We start from the raw sequence: 13,239 nt of genomic DNA, 5'->3' as shown, positions 1-13,239 counted from the left end.
AAAGGGGCGACCAATTGATGATTGAATTAGAACCATGAAACTACTTTTGATTCGTACCATCACGCGGGGAACACCATGGGTTACCTGTACTTGCGAGTAGTACCACTATATTTGGTACGAAATTGGTTTGTGATTAGTAGCAGCAAAGAGTAGGTTCTCCTGTGACTTTCCAGTACCCGTGAGTCGTACCCATGTGAGCAACACCGCGGGTCTGGGCTTTGCCTGTGAGTTGTACCACTATATGAGTGACACCATAGGTCTGCGTTGCCTGTGATTAGTACCCACTATGTGAGGAACACCACGGGAATGCCGGCACCCGTGACTAGTACACCTAGGTGAGGAACCTCATCGGTATGCGTTGGCTATGAGTGGCGCCATTGTGTGAGAAACACCACAGGTCTGCACCTGTACGATCTTGTGTGGAACACCGTGAGTCTTCGCTACTTTTGATTAGTACCCCAACATGACAAATGCCATGGTTCCACTTTACTCGCGACATGAACCATTCTGAGGGTCATTAGACCTGGATTTTGACCCCTTTAGATATCATGCATCCTCAATTCAGGATTATGTTTTATAAGTGGTCCCTTGGTCAGTAATACTATTATTTATGATCTTTTTTGAGTCGGATCCACTGTTTTTTTGTTTGTTTTGTTTTTGGGTTCATGTCCATCCATTCATTCTTCATGACATTTTGTAATTTTGGTCAGTGGATGATTTTGAACTTATTGTTGCCATTTCATTTCGTACCATTAGGGGCCATGACCTCGATGTTAGGCCCCATTAAACAACAAGCATCATCATCATCATCATACGCTTGAGCATGAATGTCGGACCAATGGTGCAATGAAAGTCAGCATTGGATGCCATCTTATGCTTTGAAAAGACATTGTTAAAGGATGTTATTGACTTATTACAATAATTAAAAGCGGCATCAGATGAGTCAAGTGGAGAAAAGTGTGCTCCCATTCACAAAGTTACCGTGTGGGTAACTTATTTAGACGTCATTGTGAAATAAAGGATTGCAATCGGACAACAGATAACTTAAACATGTTCAAACGTTGATCGAAAGAGTACCTAAACTCAAAACTGAAACTTCACACATTTTGCATCGAATAGCATTTTTTCTCTATTCCACCTACAGTAATTACAATGTTCAGTGAGGAATTGAATTGAATTGAATTGAATTGAATTTATTGATCATGATTTACATGCCACTGAGACTGAAAAGCCCCTTTATGCAGCGTCTTCTTATAATACAATGCAGATTTATGAAAACAGTAACTACATTTTTATAATATTAAAGTATTAAACTAAACAAGAAACTTTAAAAAAATGAAAATACAGATACCACATCCAGTAAGGTTAAGACATACATTATATAATAAGTAAGAAAGTAAATCATTAAGCCCTTCTGTTATTCTGGACTACATGGGTTTAAAGAATATAAAGCTAAAGCAGAGAAACAATTTTCTTCGAAATATACATATTCCTGATTGTTCGACACAAGAATGCCTGATCTCAGCCTCTTGCGTACTCCTCCAGAAAGACAGATGTTAAGAACTGCTTTAGTTGGGTACAGTTATTGTTACTTGCGAAACGGTGAAGATTAAAGACGTTGAAGATACGTGATGCAGTGCAAACAAAGGATTTGTTAAATTTAGTGGTACGATGAAGGGGAATTTGAAGGGTGGTTTTTGTAAATCTATTATCTCTGTTATGTACCGACTCCATAGGTTTAAATGCATTATAAAGGTAGGATGGTGTCTTCAGTTTGAGAATTTTCTGCGTAGCAACAGCTACTGAGATTTCCCGACGTTCATGGAGTTTCAACCATTGTAGCTGTATGTAATAGGGTGTTATGTGTTCATCACGCCTGGCATTTGTAACGTAACGAACACATGCGTTTTGTACCCTCTGTAGTTTTATGTTCAAAGTTTCAGATAAGTCGTTGTATACGACTGAACCATAGTCAATTATTGGAAATATAAGACTTTGAACAAGTAGTTTTCGCATGAAAGGTGGTGTACATGACACGTTACGTTTCAAAATATGCATGGATGACACAACTTTTCGGATTACATTTGACGTATGATCAGACCAGGATAAGGTTCTGTCGAAAATTAGACCTAGATTGTTAACGGTGTCACTATAATGAATATCTGTCTCTAGAATTTTTATTGCTGGGAGGGATTTGAGGTCAACAGTTTTCAGGAGTTTTGTGTAACCTATGCAAATAAGCTGGGTCTTAGCCACATTTAATTGGAGGTTATGATTTTCGCTCCATTCAATCAATCGAGAGATGTCATGGTTAAAATGCGTTATAGAAGAAGATGCGTTAGTGGGACAAAAGTGGAAGTAAGCTTGTAAGTCATCCGCATACATGTGAAAGCTACTGCTTTTAAAGACTTCAGATATGTCATTAATATAAATAGAAAAACATAAAGGACCGAGGACTGATCCTTGTGGTACGCCACAGTTTACTGATTCCCAGCTAGAGAATCGACCGTCAACGAACGTGACTCTTTGTGATCTATTTGACAGATATGATTCAAACCACGACAGAACACTCTGGGAGAAGCCAATTAACTTCAGCCTAGCAAGAAACAACTCATGATTAACAGAGTCAAATGCCTTAGAGAAATCAAAGAGACATAAGATAGTAAGCTGCCTGTTATCGGTGGCCGGGCGTATATCATCTGTAACCTTCAGAAGAGCAGTAGTAGTACTATGGCCCTTCTTGAAGCCAGATTGGTGGGGATTTAGAATGTTGTATTTAGACAAATATTCACATATCTGCTCATGAACAATTTTTTCTAGTGCCTTACTAAGTGCACAGAGGAATGTTGATAGGCCTAAAATCACTACAGACTGTTGGTATTTTCTTTTTGGGCACAGGACGTACATTGGCACGCTTCCACTCTGAGGGATAAACTCCATTCTGTAGAGAGAAGTTAAATAAGTGCACAAGGGCAGGAAGAAATATGTCCATGCAGGTAGAAATCATGGATATTGGAATATTATCTGGACCTTTAGCTTTAGTTCGTATTGATCTGACTGCTTTCTCTACCTGTGAAGGGTGTACGTACATGAAATAGAATTTATCTCTGTTACTTGGAGTGAGATGTCTATAATGTTTGGCAGTCTCTGATACTTTCGGAGTGTTGGAGTTAGAGACTGATGTCATATAATATTCACTTAATTCAGATGGAGTAACAGGCATCTGGCTATCTAGAGAGTGACTGACTCCAATACCAAGAGATTTTGCAGCACGCCAAGAAGCTGAGGTGCTCTTACAATTACGGAAGATGTTGTACGTATACTTCACTTTAGTGTTCCTAATTACTTGTTTTGTCTCGTTACGTAAGATCCTGAATTGCTCGTAATCATCTGGAAGTTTAGTTTTAATAAATTTCTTCCTAGCTCTGTCCCGTTTCCTTATCAATTCCTTAATACGCTTATTGAACCATGGTGATGACCGGTGTTTTACGAAAATTCTTTTTTGTGGCGCATGCTTGTCATAGAGTAAAAGTACAAAGCTGTTGAAGAGAGATACTTTTTGATCTACGTAATTAGACTGAAAAAACATATACCAGGGTAGTAATTCAGCGTCAGCACGAAAATTGTTCACGTCAAATTTACTGAAGTCTCGAACAAGAATAGTTTTAGGAATTTGTTTTGGCGTGGATAAAGTGAATACAGCATACAGCAAGTCATGACCAGAAAAACCGGCAGCTGGTTCCTGTCCGTATTCTACTACCAACTCATTGCAGTTCGATGAGATTATGTCGAGAGTGCTATCGGAAGTGGCAGTATGAAAGGTTGGATTGAATGGAAGGCAGTCGAGGTTACAAGCGTTGAGCACATCACGTATTTTTTCGCTTTCAAACGCCCCAGTTCCGAACCGAGCATTAACATCGCCCACAACGAATATATATTTATAATTCATAACATGAGAATACATATCATTCAGGAATGTATCCATGAAGAGAACTAGCATGTCTTAACAGATGTTCGCGCTCCCAGTTCTCAATTTCGATGCAATTCAGACAATGTATTAGCCTAAGTGGCAATGCATTATTAATTACCGTCATATGTGCTTTCGCTCGTTGTAACTCCCAGTACAACTGCTTTGGTGGCTTAGATTCTTCTGGCGAAGCCGCGGGTCTACCTTCATGGAGTTTACCTGCTCTAACAGCCGGCAGGCCATGTTTATTAGAAAAGTAAGAATTTTAAGAAATGGGAGAATAATATTAAGGGCAACTTTAAGAGCGATGAGGCCTTGCAATGTGCGCGGTACACCTTGCATAATGAAATCATCGGTGACATTCTCAAATGGTGAAAAATATGTGAAAGTCACCAATTTCCCCTTCTGGCACGTATCCTTTGCATTTCAGTTACCAGCTCAGTCAGTGAATAGGTGTTCAGTTCGACCGGATGGAGATTAAATAAGAGATATTTGCAACTAACAAGTTGAACGACTTGCTGTTCTTGAGGATTAAACTCAATGATCATACATTGGTTACTACATATGTCAGGTACAATTGAGAGGTTAATTACAAAATCAGGATTCACCGAAAGTATAGACTTTTGCGTTAATGAATTTCAGCAATGTCCTTTCCTGGACCTGTTATGTTTTTGTACAATCCATCTACACCACCATATTATTGTAATAACATGCTGCTGTAAGAGAACTTAAACATTATTTATGAACGTACGAAGTCGAGGACACTTTTACGTCCAGTTTCTAACACATCACGTTTTTACTTCCCCTTTTCTTTTTGTAATCAACGCCCTATTTAGGTTTTCTGCAGTATGAGGGTGAAGATGTATACAAGTATATTCTATTTTTGTTTTATGGCAGTTACGTCGTTAAAGTGTTATAGGAGTCATTTTATGTGGTTATCAATTACGTTTGTCTCAGGATAGGCTGAAAAAGTACACATGTACCTTTTATTTCTGTATTCTAGAATTAAATTCGTTATTTTAGGAGTCATTGCATGTAAAGCTCAATCAATCACACACCAGTCACTATTGACCTGCATTTAGGGCAGTCGCCCAGGAGGAAGATTTCCCATCTGTTGTTTTCGTAGCCTTTTCTTAAATGATTTTAAAGAAATAAGAAAATTATTGAACATCTTCCTTGGTAAGTTATTCCAATCCCCTAACTCCCCTTCCTATAAAATACTATTGGCCCCAAACTATCCTCTTGAATTCCAACTTTATCTACATATTGTGATCTTTCCTACTTTTAAAGACACCACTCAAAGTTATTCGTCTACTAATATCATTCCACGCCATCTCTCCACTGACAGCTCGGAACATACCACTTATATTGAATCAGTAACAGTAAGCACCCAACTTCTTGATACTTGCATTTGCCCTAAGCAAATAAAACAATCTTGTATAGTACAAGCTTCGTTCCATCCGGAACATCTTCAGCCACGCTGCAATGCTTAGACGAAACTACAAAGCACATTTATCGAGTTTTCTCACTGAATAGTATACCAGGCAAAGTATTCACTGGCGTCTTGGAAAGGAGTGTGCGATCAGTGGTTGAGAGGAAGTTGGAAGTGGCTTCAGACCACCGAGAGGCTGTCAGGATCAGATTTTCAGTATGCGCCAGGTAATTGAATGTTACGAGAGGAATAGACATTTGTGTTTACGTTTCGTAGATGTAGATAAAGCATATGACAGGGTACTGAGGGGACAGATGTTCGCCATAGTGGGAGACTATGGAATTAAGGGCATATTATTAAAATCTATCAAAGGCATTTATGTTGACAATTAGACTGCAGTGAGAAGTGATGGTAGAATGAGTTCTTGGTTCAGGGTACTCACAGGGATTAGAAGAGGCTGTAATCTTTCACCTTTGTTGTTCGTAGTTTACATGGATAATCCGCTGAAAGGTACGTATAAAGTGGCTGGGAGGGATGCAGTTAGGTGAGAATGTAGTAAGCAGTCTGGCCTATGCTGACGACTTAGTCTTAATGACAGATTGTGCGGAAAGCCTGCAGTATAATATCTTGGAACTTGAAAACAGGTTCAATGAGTAAGGTATGAAAATTAGCCTTTCGAAGACTAAACTGATGTCAATAAGTAAGAAATTCAGCAGAGTTGAATGTCAGATTGGCGATACAGAGCTGGAACAGGTAGATAATATCAAGTGTTTACGAGTAGGATGTGTGTTCTCCCAGGATGGTAATATAGTAAATGAGATTAAATCAAGGTGCAGTAAAGCTAATGCAGTGAGCTCGCAGTTGCGATCAACATTATTCTAAAAGAAGAAAGTCAGCTCCCGGACGAAACTAACTTTACATCGGTCTGTTTTCAGACCAACTTTGCTTTACGGGAGCGAAAGCTGGGTGGACTGAGGGTACTTTGTTCATAAGCTAGAAGTAACAGACATGAAAGTAGCGAGAATGATTGCTGGTACGGACAGGTGGGAACAATGGCAGGAGGGTACTCGGAATGAGGAGATAAGGCTAAATTAAGAATGAACTTGATGGATGAAGCTGTACGCATAAACCGGCTTCAGGGGAGAACATTTTCTGCACATATTAAAGATAGATTGGCCGCATTTCTGATTGCAATAAATGATATCAGACATATCAGGAAGATTTCACTCCGAACAGCGATGAAACTATTTAAATTGAAGGTCATACCCGTAGCTACGTATGGGTTACAGTTAATCTGGGAATGCCTTACAAAAGCGAACTTGAAGGACATCGAAAATGTTAAGGCCACATATATGAAGCGAGTCCTCGGCGTCTCCAAATTTTCCCCATCCAGATTGATCTACGAGTTGTGCAGCGAAACGATACTTTTGGAAGATCTCCGCCTACAGATTGGACTGCCATCCACTCCAGCTTACGAAGAAATAGTCTCCGAACACCAGAGGAAAAATAAAGACTTCTAGATTGACTTCTACAGCACAGACGCGATGATGACAAATGACTGGAAGGAAGCGAACTACGAGCTGAGGCACCTTGTGACAAGGTTCGCGATCCACGGCTTTCACTTCAAAGCCTGTTGCACGGATCGATTCCATGAACCATGTGAAGACTGTAGTTGTTCCTTGTGTGGCAGGCTATGCGATCTATATCACGTGCAATTTTGTCAGAACCGGCCTACGTCGCTTAAGAAATTCTGCTCGGAAGAGAGTTAAAACTGTGCAGACTGAGAATTGTCTAAATGAAGTTGTAATTTGTAATCATATCAGTATGTAAGTTTCTCTATGGCCATTGGCTGCAATAAACGTATTATTATTATTATAAACCGGCTTCGGTGGTGGGGACATGTGAGGCGAATGGAGGAAGATAGGTTACCTAGGAGAATAATGGACTCTGTTATGGGGGGTACGAGGAGTAGAAGGAGACCAAGTCGACGATGATTAGACTCGGTTTCTAACGATTTAAAGATAAGCGGTGTAGAACTTAAAAGATGATTTTGGCGACGTATGGGAAATTAACAGAGGCTTGCAGACTGAACGAAGGCATAGCGGTCTATAATGATGATGATGATGTATGTATGTATATTATTATTATTATTATTATTATTATTATTATTATTATTATTATTATTATTATTATTATTATTATTATTATTATTATTATACTCTGCAATTTTGCTGCGAACTTAATTTTTGAACATAATCTAATTTACATGACTATCTATCGGGGTCTCCGTCGTGGGTGATAGTAGACCTATACCTAATGTGGTGGTGATGCACGAGTGTGCCTAAAGGAAAGCAGGTGGAGGAAGGGAAGCAGATGATGATGATGGGGGTCTCTGCGCTGAGCAGAACGTGATATTTTTCAACTACTCAGGCAGAACGAACGCAGCGACTCTAATGGCTTATTAAGCAGTGACGAGAGCAGCACGAAAAGTACGGTCGGTAAATGAGGGGGCATGAGATTGCAGATCGAGCGACAGATGAACAGACCAGGGAAATAACAAATGAATATAATGAATAGAAATTAACCATGAGATCAATTGAAGTTGCTACAAATGATGAATCATTACTGAATTAAAGGTGAATGCTACGTAACGAAGTGATACGGACATTTCCTTTATTAGCATTAAGCTCACATTACGAATGGGGGGAACTATAGGAATGGATCCATTTTTATAGAGTAAAACTATTGTGATAAACCTACAAAGAACCTTTCCCCCTTCAAGGTCAGGAAGTGCTTTTATTTTTTAAATTTTAATTTACAATTTGGTGTACGTCGCACTGACACATACGTTTTACTGTGACGATGGGATAGGAAAATGCAAGAAATGGAAGGGATGCAACCGTTGCCTTAATTAAGGTAAAGCCCCATAAATTGCCTGGTGAAAAGTGGGAAACCACGGAAAATCATTTTCAGGGCTACCGACAGTAAGGTTCGAATCGAACCCACTATCTCCCAAACGCAAGCTGATAGCCACTTGACACAAACCAAGCGCCACATAACGAGTAGTTGTCATGAACAAAACTGGCTTCGATGAGAAACTCCAAACATTGTTAATTTTACCTTTGGATGGTGTGAAATGTATCTGTCACTGAATAGGAAAATGGTAGGTGTTGTGTTGATAACTTTTTTCTGGTGGTTTACACACTAAACCAAACAGGTTATTTTTGGTGACGATAGGATGGGAAATGATTAGGACTGGGAAGGAAGCGACGAATTATGGTACAGTCTGTTGTAAGAATGGGAACACATGGGAAAACCATTTTCGGACCTGCTGATACATGCGTTCGAATCCACCAGCTCTCAAATGCAAGGTAACAGCTACTTGGTCAGAACCATACTTTTTTCAAGAGGAAGTACAACTAGGCAATCATCCTCAATTAACACTAATCAGAAAGGAAAAAGGGAGAGTTCCGATGCTCGGAGAATGGAGAACGAAAAATTAATTAAATTAATTAATTAAACCTAACGCCGTGAGGGTTAGAAGAGAGCAAAATCTGACCAAGGAAGGTCGGATTGGAAAGATGAAAGTCAGGAGCCTACCTCAAGCAAGCGGAACCAGTGTTAGATTTAGCTAGGAGACCAACAACCCACACTCGCAAGTAGGAGCCCCTTGGGGGGGGGGGAGGAGAGGGGAAGTTATTCCTTCCATTCACTCTTACGACAGGTAGATGATATCGCGGATGTATTCAACAGCGGCCAACCGCAGGGAGTCTGGCATAGAAGGTAATGTATAGGGCAAAGGAGTTATGTTTCAAGAAATGGTAATCGTCAGTGTTCAAATTTATCTTGCAACATGAGCAGCGAATGAAGAACTAATCACTGTAGTGATCGTAAAAGTTCGCTGCATCTGACTAGAAGCGAACCTGTTCGGTGCGGTAAACCATTCAGGAATTTCAGAGATGTAACATAAACTGGAGTAGCTATATTTAATCACCATTTGATATAAATATGATTCTAAGAACTGCCTTAAATAATGCTTTTATCAACAGAAAAATTAAGAAAAACCGCGTACCGCGGGTGATTAGCGCCATTTCTAAAGGCAAGATTGAAGGTCGACGTAGAAGTTTCCGATGAAAAATATCCTGGCTTGACAAAAATTACCGAATGGACAGTCGTCAGAACTTCTGAACAATTTATTTCAGAGCGACGAAGAACAGAATTAAATTTTCAAGTTAGTCGCCGACGTCAGGGAGACCGGATATGTCATAAAAAGGTGACGAAATACAAACACTGAACAAGGCCAGGATATGATAATAAGAGTAGGTGTTAGTGACGAGGGCGGTAATTTGTCTCAAGAAGAAAAAATAATAAGTTCACCTTCCCCTAGTTATATCAATTGGAGGAAGAAGACTCCTCAAATAAAAACGGTAACAGGTGGAAAAACGAAAAGACTATACGAAGGGGTATATGAAATGTTCTATGGATCTCAACCGACCGACCCATCGACTAACCAATCAATCAAACAAAAAACCAACCAACTAAGCAACCCACCCTGGACGTGGGCGACCTAGTCATGGCACCGAGCTAGGTCAGAGGCCACAAATCTGGTACCCAGAGCCATAGTTTACTTGCAGTAGAGTGGATAGTTCCTTTCCACTTCTCCTCTAGCCAACAGTTCACGAGCTGACCATCCAAGTGATGATAATTTGTTTAATCTCGGAATATTTCATGGGATTCGGTGTTTCAATATGGCTACACTGTCGGCATCCTTAGGGTACCACTGAGGTCGGACAAGGACAAATGTTGAAAAACGCGGTCAAACATGAAGACGAAGGGATAAAAGTAATTGAAAGAAATGTTAAAATCTGCTCCGATATCGTGATTGTCACATGCGTATCACAAAATGTTAACCCTTGCCTGATTGTGATTATTATTTTAATTAACTTAGATATGCTGCACAAAGTGATGATCATCCCCTCTTCACATTAATCAGAAGAGGAACTGAAAGAGACCCGATCCTTCAAATAATGGCTGTATTGCAATTGGAAAAAAAGGGACATGAAAGGCAAGAATTAAAGACTTCCTTGGCGTCGGGATCGAAATAAAAATGAATTAAACAAGGGATTTTAAACAGAAGACTTGAAAGTGAAGATCCATTCTAAACACCAGTAGGGGTCCTTTGTCCCCACTTCATGTTCCCAAGTCGAGAGCCATTGAAGTGTCACACCTTTTAGTCGTCTACTACGACGGGCAGAGGATGCCATGTTCCACCATTCACCAACAGGAGTTCAATCCCTGTCTGAGAGATAACGTATGCTGTTGATTAGAGTAGTGGACAAAAAAGGGAACCCCTGTCTGCCAGAAATCTATAGTTTGGGATAACGGTCAAATTACGATTTTGGTTCAGTAAAAGAGATGATGGTAGGAGGTCGGCAGTAAAAACTATTTATTGATTTCAGAAATATGTTTATTATCATGAATTGCAGTTTAAGAAATGAAATTCTAATCATTTGTGTCCATAAATTCATCCATTAATATGCAATCCTAAGACTGGTGAATGCTTTCTAGGACTTACAATCTTTTTGTGTGTGTGTATTTAATTTTTAAAATAATTGTTTGTACCGATATCTTACAGCATTTTTTTATCAAACTATTTCCGGCCATATGGACGTTTCTCTACTTGAAGCCTTCTGCGTCCTCTTCCTGCATCAGATTTGAGTGACCTACCGCGGTATCAGCCAAATATAATATTCCTCATGGTCAGTGGGTTGTTACAGACTTCCTGTTTGGATCCAGAGGTAGGACCTACCCTGCCGAAGAAGACAGCCACTACGCTTCAAAATTGTCAGAAAATACGTTTTATAACATAGATAAAATCTTATTACAAATCATAAGAAACTCTCCGCAAATTAAACAGTTGCATTTATACCTGAAATCGTAATTTCCTTACGATGAATTTTCCAGAAAATATATTATTTCATTATTGTAATTATATACTCTAAGTTATGTATTCCGGATCTTTGTGGTTACCCTCCCTGGAGGACGGATGATTTTTTAAATCTTACTACTACTACAGGGATTGTACTCGCCTACTCGACTTAGAAAGCCAGATTTGTACCGTCTCAGCAACTCAGCCTAGCGTGGCGTTTTCAATGCCACACCGTATCGTGATAACCTGCATGGAACGTCAGACAGAATAAATAAATGGACATGATCCATGTTGGAAGATGCATTAGTAAGTAAGCTAGTACTTTTAGGTGACTGTTGATATAATTTGCATAGCCACGGCACCTGCAGTTTTGCGAGGAAATCGAAACAAAGGGACGAGAAATTTCGTTAAAAAAATCCCACATGAATTAGCTGGAATTCGAACAATGACTGTCTGAGGAAGAAACTAGTGAGATGTCACTACGCCACCATGACCCTAAGATGGAAGCATACTTGTTAGCCTGTTTATTCCACAGCATATTCCTTCACTCTTCATGCATCATTCAATATACTTCGACCTCCCCTCTACAAAGATTACCTTTTGTCCTCAAACGATTGATTGACCTCCAAACTTGTCAGCCATTGTTATGAACTGGAGGCGGACCTTCCTGGAACTTATGTACAGTTCTCTGCACGGTGATGGGCTCCATTTATATCCCGAGTCTTTTAGCCCTTCCAAGAGACTCTGTTAACTGCTCTTTGAAATGATACCCCTTTTTCGTGCTGTCAGATTGTATTGCCATTCAACATACGGAGGAATCACACCAGAGAGGAAGCGTCAGAATGTATGATCATATTAAAATGCTTTCTTCACACTCACTGTCTTCCAAATCCTGGCCTTGCATAACATACAGCAGTACTGAGACTATACACGCGGTACCGTGCTCTCATTGTCCATAACCTATACTCATATCCTTTATTTTACTGCAATTTACATAAGGTGTTAATCAGTTGGTGAACATGCGTACTACATTTTATATATTGCAGAACGCGCTGTAGCTAATCATGTGATGAAATTGATTTCTTCTTCAATTCCCCGATGTTGTAATCTTCAATTAGTGGCCACCTGCCCTGGCAGCCATTCCTTCGGAACAACAAGAGGGGACCGTTTTAAGAGACAGATTTCAGTTTATATTCTCCTGTAAGATAGCCGAAGACATCGCAAGATGAGTAGCAGTAGAAACAAAAAAAAAATACTACAAAATATTTTTTCTAGGGTCGAGGCTTACTGCTTACAGATAGAATACGAAAGGTTTCGTATTCGACTTTTGAAGGAGTTGAAGATATTCATGTCAGTCCATCTTGGGAGTTTTACTCCATGTAATCCTGAAAATACGGGACAGTTTTGGCAATAAAGCAGTCGATGTCTTATGATACATATCGTGATCTCCTGTCTGCATTCTTGGGAATTCTACAGGAGAGAAAAGGTTCGTTTTGCTTTGTTGGAAATAACTTTCTTTCTAACTTTTTAAAAATCAGCCCACCTAAAAAATGCTGATGTTTCTATAGATACTTCAAATCATCGTATAGAAATATTGCGCTTACTGTAAAAGGTTTGAAACTAAAAATGCTTTAATATCACGTTACTTATCGAGCTTTAGAGTATTGTTTTAGATTCTATTATAGTTGATTTTTGTTTCGGAGGTGGTAAACAGAATCAACGGATCGAAGAAATGACGTAAATTGCTTCCTGTTTACACGAGTTATGGCACGTAAATTGCCTGATCTTTACCCGCGAGAGTGAATGTTAATAAATATGCCACTGTAAACAAATTTTCGTCTCTACTAGCAGGCATAGGACTGCCAATTATATAGGCTTGCATGCATAATTCACACAAATGACTAGTATCAT

The sequence above is a fragment of the Anabrus simplex genome, chromosome 4 (genome assembly GCF_040414725.1).
Source record: "Anabrus simplex isolate iqAnaSimp1 chromosome 4, ASM4041472v1, whole genome shotgun sequence".
In the NCBI taxonomy this organism is placed as follows: domain Eukaryota; kingdom Metazoa; phylum Arthropoda; class Insecta; order Orthoptera; family Tettigoniidae; genus Anabrus; species Anabrus simplex.
The sequence above is the reverse complement of the archived record's forward strand: the minus strand, read 5'-3'. Positions refer to the sequence as shown.